Consider the following 8,730-nt stretch of genomic DNA (forward strand, 5'->3'; position numbering starts at 1 on the left):
AAAAAGAGACGGCTGGTCAGCCAAAGGCTTTCTCTGGTATACTGAGACCTAGAGATTTCCATTATTAATATAGCTTTTTAATCTGTTGAGCCACTCAGCATCCCTTACTGAAGGCTCCCCCCATCTCCCTACAAAAGAAGCATAAAGAACAGAGTACCTTTAGGATTAGCACACTTATTTCTGTTGAGGAAGGTCTAATGAATTAGTCATGGTGCCTTCAATGTGGTTGTCTGTGATTCCTGCAACCACCCTAATCTGTAACTAGCAAAGATCCTGGAATGTGGTCAACCCACAAGCAATTAAGGGATGCTCATTACAATTTTCCTAGGTTGTACATGCACACAAGTCACTGGAAATGCCCAAGGAACACACTGCAGCCATACATAGGTAAGAGAAAAAAATGCTTGCGGCTCACCAGAAGTCTCTGACAAATTAAAAAGGATGGAGTGGTTCTTGTTCCACAAAAGCTTCAAGTTCATTAACTGAGTTTCAAACAGTAATGCACTCTATAAATGCTGACCACAGTCATAAATCAAATTCCCATCTTCATATTTGCACTTTTGGGTTACACATTGACTTTATTATGTTCATATCTGAAAGACAGCAACATCTGTCCCTGAAAAAGAGTGTGGTAGAAACAACACTAGGGGGTTAGGCGTGGTGGCTCATGCCTGTAATCTCAGCACTGAGGCGGAGGGTCAGAAGTCAAGAAGTCAGAAGTTCAAGATCAGTCTGGTCAATGTGATAAAACCTTGTCTTTACTAAAAATACAAAAAAAAAAAAAAAAATAGGCATGGCGGCAGGCGCCTGTAATCCTAGCTTCTCAGGAGGCTGAGGCAGGAGAATTGCTTGAACCCGGAAAATGGAGGCTGCAGTGAGCCAAGATCCCGCCACTGCACTCCAGCCTGGGTGACAGAACTAGACCCTGTCTCCAAAAACCAACCAACCAACCAAACAAAAACAAGAACACTAGGGAAACATTAACAATGTGTTAGACAGAACTTTTTTTCAAAACAGGCAAATTTTATTGTGGACAATAGTACTGATACCTTGATGACTTGTTTTCTTAAAAATTTCCTAACACAGGCCATCCATGATGGCTCATTCCCATAATCCCAGCACTTTGGGAAGCTGAGATGGGCAGATCACTTGAGGCCAGGAGGTGGAGACCAGCGTGGCCAACATAGGGAAACCCACCTCTACTAAAAATATAAAAATTAGTCAAGCGTGGTGGTGCACGCCTGTAATCCCAGCTACTTGGCTGGCTGAGGCACAAGAATCACTTGAACCTGGGAGGCAAAAGTTGCAATGAGACAAGATGGCACCACTGCACTCCAGTCTGGGCCACAGAGCAAGACTCTGTCTCAAAAAAAAAAAAAAAAAAAAAAATTCCCTGCACAGTCCTCAGACTATCTAAAACTAAAGGAAATATATATCTCTATCTATTTGGTGCAACTGTCATCATTTCCTCTCTTAAACAGGAAAACAAAAGTCACACCTCTACATACACGCATATTTGCCAACCTCCTTAGTATATGGAAGCTTATAAAAACCAGCTAAAACAAATAAACAAAACCAGCACAACAAGAAGGAATTATTACATTTTACCCTGAATATTTAAAGCAAAATAAGCTTTTAATAGTATATTTTATATAAACCTTTATAGTACCTATATTATAAAAATGGATTTCAACTAAAAAGCAAGACCTGGAGATTAGCCAAAATAGGAAAGAATAGTAGTTTGCAATTCACTTTGTTTAGGCAGAAACAGTTATTTTTAGTCAGCAATTTCCAATGTCCACGCAACTAAACTATAACATTTGGACTTAACTTTTTAAAGTTAGCTATTTCAACAGCAGCCTAAACAAAAATATAATTATCAATTTATTTTCCTGATTAGGTAGCTTCAGTATTTGTTTTTAGTCTTACCATAAACAAATAATTCTGCAATCCTATGAAGTCATTCTTGAGCCACTTGAATTACTGGAGCAGAGCAGCAATTTTAGCTACTTCTAAAATTACAAAAAAAGCGACTATTAGAACATTTATAGTGGCACACAAAACTCACAATAAATGGCTTCACACTGATACCAACAACTTTCAAGTTTACCATCAACTAAGATTATACAAGCAAAAAATAGTGCCTTCTAAAGAAAGCTTAATTCTGTTAAATGAAACCATTAGGGTCTATTCCTTTTATTCAGAAGTATCATACAGCTAAACAAGTCAAGTCCACAGGGAAACAGCATTTCAATAGCTGCAGCGCGGTGCCAGCCCAGGCTTTGTTGGCCTTCCTTTTCCAAGAAACAGAGATGTCTCTCTTTACTTAGTCCATCTGCCATCAGTGATAACCAGATGCCTGTGTGACAATTCAAAACTTAAAAAAAGTGCTTCCCCCTTCTAAAACCTAACAGCAGAGATGAGTCCAATAGTCAGTGACCAGAAAGAAAGAAAGAATTTCAATGCTCTAGTAGAAAGCCTCTCAACAAAAGAAACAAAGCATCCAAGGGGTCTAACAGTTCACCTTTAATATACTATCCAGTGCTACTGCTACTAGCACCTGCTAATACTTTTTTCAGCTTTAAATAAAGTTCTAAGTGCTTTATACTTAATTCTCACAGCAACCCTGAAAGGTAGTAGTAATATTAACCCTGTAGTACAGATGAGAAAACTGGGGCTCAGGGCAGAGAGAAAGCTATTTAATACTTAAGGTCATTCCATTAATTAAAAGCACAGCCATGATGCTGAACACAGGCAGCCTGTATCCAGAGTTCATACTCCTTTAAGTGTTGTACCAACCCTAATATCAAGAAAACGTAACTGATTCTGATGAAAACTCTTCTGTCTCACAACGGAAATACTTGTAATTTATCAGGAGTGGGAAAATTAACACCTGACTCTTTGGACCCACTTTATTAATGGAAATACTTTTTTTTTTTTTTTTTTTTTTTGCTTCTTTTAAGTAAAACTTAAGTCCTCACCTAGTGAGTTAAAAAACAAAAACATACCATGGGCCAATGTCTACAGACAGATGTCTATCTTGTGCTTAGCACAATTCAATGCTAAAGTCATCCACATATGTCCTAAGAAAACTCTGTCCTTAACACACCATCTGGTTTTCAGTATTTTTCATTAATGGATGGTGAAAGTAACCAACAGACAAACTTCTGTGCTGTATTTTTTGGTGAAATTTAAAACAGTTTCATTATTGCCTCCCAAATGAAGGCACATCTGAACTGCCAGAAATCATCCTCTTACTTTTTTTAACATTTAATGGGATCCATAGCAGCATGCTTCCACCCACAAAACCAGCCTTTTAAACACAATTCTCAACTTCATCACCCTTTTGTCACAGATGAGTAGAATTTCTGACATGACCTGATTCCTTTCCACTAAGGACATACTTCTGGAATTCTGCTTTTTCACAACTATACAAACATACAAACCCCATCTGCCTTTTAAAGAAAAGACTGGTTAATAATACAAAAATCAAATCTGTCTATGTAGCCTGGAAAATCCTCAGGTATGTATAGTTTCTCATCCTTTTGAAATTTCCCAAAGTGGTAGTCATGTGACAAGAGCAAATACCGTATCTACGCAAGTGAAGGTAGTCCATCATTATCCTTATTGTTTGAATCGGTCAGAAGAAAGCCCTACTCATGAGTCACTGCTTATAACTTGCAGGCCCACAGTCGGAATACAAAGTTGAAATTTTAGGCATCAAGAATTAGATTTCAAAAAGGTTCTTTTCATTCACTAGCTAAGCCCTTGAAGTGAAATAAAATAAACATGTATCTTCTTCTATTAACAAGGTAATCTTCAAAATACACACACAGGGCAGGAACATCCAATATGATAGCAACTCATACTCCTAATCCTCAAGAAACTTCTAATTTAGTAGAGGTGATGAAGTCCATTCACCAATAATGACAGTACCAGGCAGTATGTAATAAAGAATTTAAAATTCAAATTGTGTCTGTCATGTTTTGTTACCCGCATATGTCATTTCTCTGCATCTACAAGTACACGAAAAGAACCTGAAGGGAAACACCTCTTTCATCCAGCTTTACACACCTGACACGGCACCAGGCATACAGAAGGTGCAACAAAATGGACGTAAGTTTCAGGGAATCTTTATTAGTTCAAATGTCACAATACAGTTAACATTTGAAAACAGAGATTTTGACTCAGAGACAATGAGGAAACATTCTACTATAAATTCTTTTAAAATCAACTTAAACGCTTGTATCTTATAGCAATAATTTCATCACATGGTCTATGATGAAACAGAAGGAAATCAATACCTAGGTTATTATTGGTCTCCATCTAAAAACAGTCCTTATCTTCACTCAACTAGATTATACAATATTTGCTGATTTTTAAATAATGTGCCACGACCATGAGAAGAAATAACTTTCTCCAAAAACATTCAGCTATATGTTTCTTAAGTATTTGTTCTACTTTACAGCAAATTCTGCATTCTGTAAGTGTTCATCCACAAAAATGTTAACGTGACAATTTTCTATGTTAAGAATAACTTGGGGAAATCACTATAAGTAGTTCCCTCAAATTTGGCAGAATGTAATTTCAGTCAAGATTGATTTTAAGAATAATTTTTTTAGAATAAGAATCATGAAAATCTAAGGTTCAATTTAAAAAACAAAACAAGCTCTACAATAGTCTTCAAAAAAAAGTGACTGTCTACAATTGCAGTATTACCATTTGGACTCCTAACGTCTTCCATTCTGCTAAGTTCAAAAATTTTAACATACTTTATTTTAATATAAGCTCTTGATTCTCAGCAGAAGGTTCTTAACCTGCTGTATTCACAACAAGCAATTATTCAGAATGAATACAGAACATCTAACATAACCACTCTAATTTTCCAAATAAAGAGGAGGGGTACAAAAGGAAAATGCAATGGACAAAAATCACATTAATGAAACGCATATGCAGGCCAAGGACACATATTGAAAATGCCACAAGAAACAGACATGATACAGCATTTAAAAAAATCATTTTTGGTTGGGACATGATTAAGAAAAGAGAGGAATTAAACCACCACCAAAGTTGGGAGTATTGGGGCAGAGGAGAGCAGGGAAAGCAGACACTGGATTGTTAACAAAGGTGGAAGCTACGGCTTGACCCTCACTCAAACAATGAAGAGACAGAGAGAGAGACAACAGCAAATAAGGTCTAGGTCAAGTGAGTCTGATAGCAGCCCTGAGGTTGAGGGACACTTCGTCAAGTCTCATATGCACAAACATAATCCCAGGATTCAACATCCACAGCCTCAACTGTGGCTATCCCAGCAAACCCTTCACAGAACTGCTACAAAGATTAAGCAACAGTCTTTGATGCATTAATCTAAAGACGTTAATACTGTCTTTTTCCTTCTTAAGAGTCTTAAAATGCAACTTAGGTTTCCCAATGTTCACACTTTACATTTTGTCCACTTCTTTGCACATGAATGAAATTCCTTTAACAGACATTGGACCTCAATTCCATATTAAAAGCTTAAGATGCTAAAACTATATTCTGGTTGGCCCTCATTCAGGAATAAGCCAGCCAATCAAGGGCACACAGCAGTAGGTCACTACAGTTTCCAATACTGACTTTGAAGGCAGAGGGTATGTAAAGAGGAGCCTGGGGAAAGGATGACACCTTTTTTTGCTTAAGAGAAGCCAGGTTTAACAAAAGGAGTGGGGGACAAACAGAAGCTGTGGTTGACCTAATTGCCCCTATGATTTGTCAATTTTATTTTCATCTTTAATCTTCAACTTTACATAAAGAACTTTGTTTGTATATGTGGCCTTTTCATTGTGCTACAGGAAAACCTCAATTACTCACCTAAAATGATTTTGGAAAGTATAAAACCATTAAGCAGCTTGTGATGTAAGGCTAACAAGATAGCATAAACTGGTACTTCACTGGGCATACCAAACTGAATAATTTTTTCAACCAGATAGTGCTAAAAGTCACTTCTCAATTGGAATGAACTGCCATTTTCTCAAAGAGACTACGATATTATGCCAGGATGGCTGAACCTTCTTATGTATCTCTTTTTAAATTTTCCCATACTCCACATTGCTCAAACACACACACACACCCTACCAAGTATGCTCCCTTTTCTTGAGTCACAGTTTTAAGGCACTGTTCTGAACCCTAAATACAGAAGCTCATGCTACTTACTGCAAGGGTCGCTTTGGAACTGCAGGTGACAGATGCAGTCAGAGAGCTCACAGATGTGGACTGACTGCAGTTTGAGTCTTATTGAAATGAGCACATTGACAGAGCCTGCAGATGCACATCTCGGTAGTAGAAGAGATTTTTTTTTTTTTTAAGTCCTTATATCCTGTTAGATTTACTTTTAGGGCTTTTATGGGCTATTTTTATGACTTATTCTGGCTCTCATCCCTGCTTAGCCCTACCCACAATTCATTTTCTCTTCTTCAGTTCTAGATCCTTCTCTATCAATCCTAAATTTGGTCAAAAATAATAATAATAAGATAAAGCGGGGCTGCCGGCATTACCAGAACCAGAAATCGATGAAGCCGCTTTTTGGGAGCTACTAGAGAGGCCGCTGTAAGTTTTCTGAGAAGCAACGGACCCCTAGCATCTTTGCACGGTACCTCCTCCCCTGGGAGATGGCTCCAGAGACAGATGAGGAATCTTTTTTCCCTGTCTTTCCTAGCGGTGGCTAAAAGGAAAAATAATCCCTTTTCTTACCCTACACCAAGCTCGATAACGCTTCCAGGTACGGACGCCCCACCCCCAACCCGTTATCCCTAACGAGATCCCCAAATACCGCTCAGTCCTCTTCAGAACTGAGCCCTCCCTCGGCCACCAGATCGGTTTCCCCCACCTCAGAGGCTGCCCTCCAGGTCGCCCGCCCCCGCACACCCCACCCCAAGTCTGACCCGGGCTCCGCACATGCCCACCCCGCGCCCAGATGCCCTGCACCCGACGTTCCGGCCGCTCAGCCTCCCGCGCTCCCTGCGCCCAGGGTCGCCTAGGGGGTTACCGTGGGAAGAGGGACCGGCGGCAGAGGACGCGGCGGCAGCGCTGCTGCCGGTTGCGTCGGATACGAAGAAGAAGCTGGAGGACAAGAATGAGGATGAGACGGGCGCGCTCCCCAGTCTCCATGGAACTCCCGCCCCGGCCCGTTGCTAGGAGCCCCCGAGGCTCGGACTCCGTCTTCCCGGCTTTGTTGTTCCGGGTGCGAGGCGGCCGCTGCCTCCCTGCGACAATAAATAGACCAGACGCGGAGGAGTATAGAGACAGCGCGCGGAGGCTAGAGCGTCGCCGGACAAGGCGCTCCTGGGTGCTTCGCTAGCCACTCATTTCCGGCTCTCACTGCTCCCGTCACTTTCCCTACCCACCCCTCCCCCACGCTTCCTTCCTCTTTCCTGGTCCCCAAGTCAGGTCCCTCCTGCTCTCTCTCTGGGAGCGGTGGGGGCAGGGGAGGTGGGTTGGCGGACGGTGAGTGGTGGAGTGGGGGCGGTGCTAGTGGGCATCGGGCTAGACTTTTTAACGAACCGCTTGAAAGGGTTCTGAAAACACCGTGTATCCCTTGTATATTTTTAGTTGATATCTAAACGTGTAGTAATTCCTGGCATACAGCCGCATATTTAAGTGGACTTGTTTTTTGGTCAAAACCTTAGAATTTTCTCTTTAGCTCATTAAATTTATACAAAAGGTCCTCTCCACCCCCCATTATATAATTGGTAAAGCTAGCCCTTACCGACCAGACGAGATTTATTTTCTGCCTGAAAAAAGTCCTTCGCTTTTTCAGTCAAAATGAACGCGTTAATTTATGATGTCGCGATAAGTTCCCCTAGTGAGATTCCTCACTAGGGGAATTGGAATCCTGGTCTTAGAGCGACAGGGCATGACAGATGACGGACAGAGGGAAGGAAGGGGGAGAGATGGAGACACAAGGTGTGGAGAGACGGAGGGATAACGCAGGAGTGTAGGCCACCTCTGTCACCTGTCCCTTCCACATTTCTTACTCGATGTGGGTTTGCGGTCGGGACAGTCCCTCGGGAACGGAGAGGCAGATGCAGGAAGGATGGGACGTGGGAGAGGGCGGCTGCTGGCGAGGACTCAGGCAGCCCGGAGTAGGAGGGCGCCTGGGGACAGAGACCCCTCCGCAGCTCTGCGCCCAGGTAGCCCTGCAGGGGCCTGGGGGACCTCGGGGGTGCACAGTCACCCGTTTGAACCGCCGCGCTGGGGCCCGAGTGTGTTCTCGGGACCCCTCGGGGATGGCCTGAGAGGCGCTGCCCTCGGAAGCGAGAATTGCCTAACGGCCCTGGGAGCGCCCTGCCACGCCACGCCGCGCGGAAGCTCCCGGCCGCTGGCCCCACGCTTCCCACTCCCAGGCCGGCTTCAGCCTCTCCTCCAGAGCTTGGCTGCAGTCAGAAGCCTCTGGCGCTAGTTGAGGTCAATGGCAACCTTGATTTAATTATTAAAAGACCACGTCGAGCCGGGTTCATGGGTACCTGGTCTCTGATTGGTGGGAATCCGATGAAAAATGAAAATATCACTGCCTTTTTAAAAGAGAAGACGTGGGCTGAATTCTTGGGGTTTTGGCAGTAGGCAACCATTTGGGTTTTTTATTATTTACGAGATATCCAAGGATGCTTTTTGATTTTTTGCTTTTCCCTCTGAGTGTTCAGAAACATATCAGCATTTGAAAGCTCTGTAGAATGATGGAGTTTGTTTTCATTT

At 42.2% G+C, this 8,730-nt stretch overlaps 1 protein-coding gene across 4 annotated transcripts in view; it reads right to left on the reverse strand.

Annotated features, from left to right (window-relative positions):
* Positions 1–8,307, reverse strand: part of TBPL1 (TATA-box binding protein like 1) — a 31,536-nt gene extending 23,229 nt beyond the window's left edge. Inside the window, exon 1 of one of the 4 annotated variants that reach the window (XM_012474477.2) lies at positions 7,745–8,307. The gene's annotated coding sequence lies outside the window, so the exon portion shown is untranslated. Of the gene's footprint in view, positions 1–415; positions 601–1,929; positions 2,013–7,024; positions 7,228–7,744 lie in introns of those variants that run through there. The other 3 variants (XM_012474474.2, XM_012474475.2, XM_012474476.3) reach the window with 3 other exon arrangements.
* Positions 8,308–8,730: the final 423 nt, after the last annotated feature.

Source organism: Aotus nancymaae, unplaced genomic scaffold (genome assembly GCF_030222135.1).
Source record: "Aotus nancymaae isolate 86718 unplaced genomic scaffold, 86718_ANA_hifiasm-v0.15.2.pri h1tg000040l, whole genome shotgun sequence".
Taxonomy (NCBI): Eukaryota; Metazoa; Chordata; class Mammalia; order Primates; family Aotidae; genus Aotus; species Aotus nancymaae.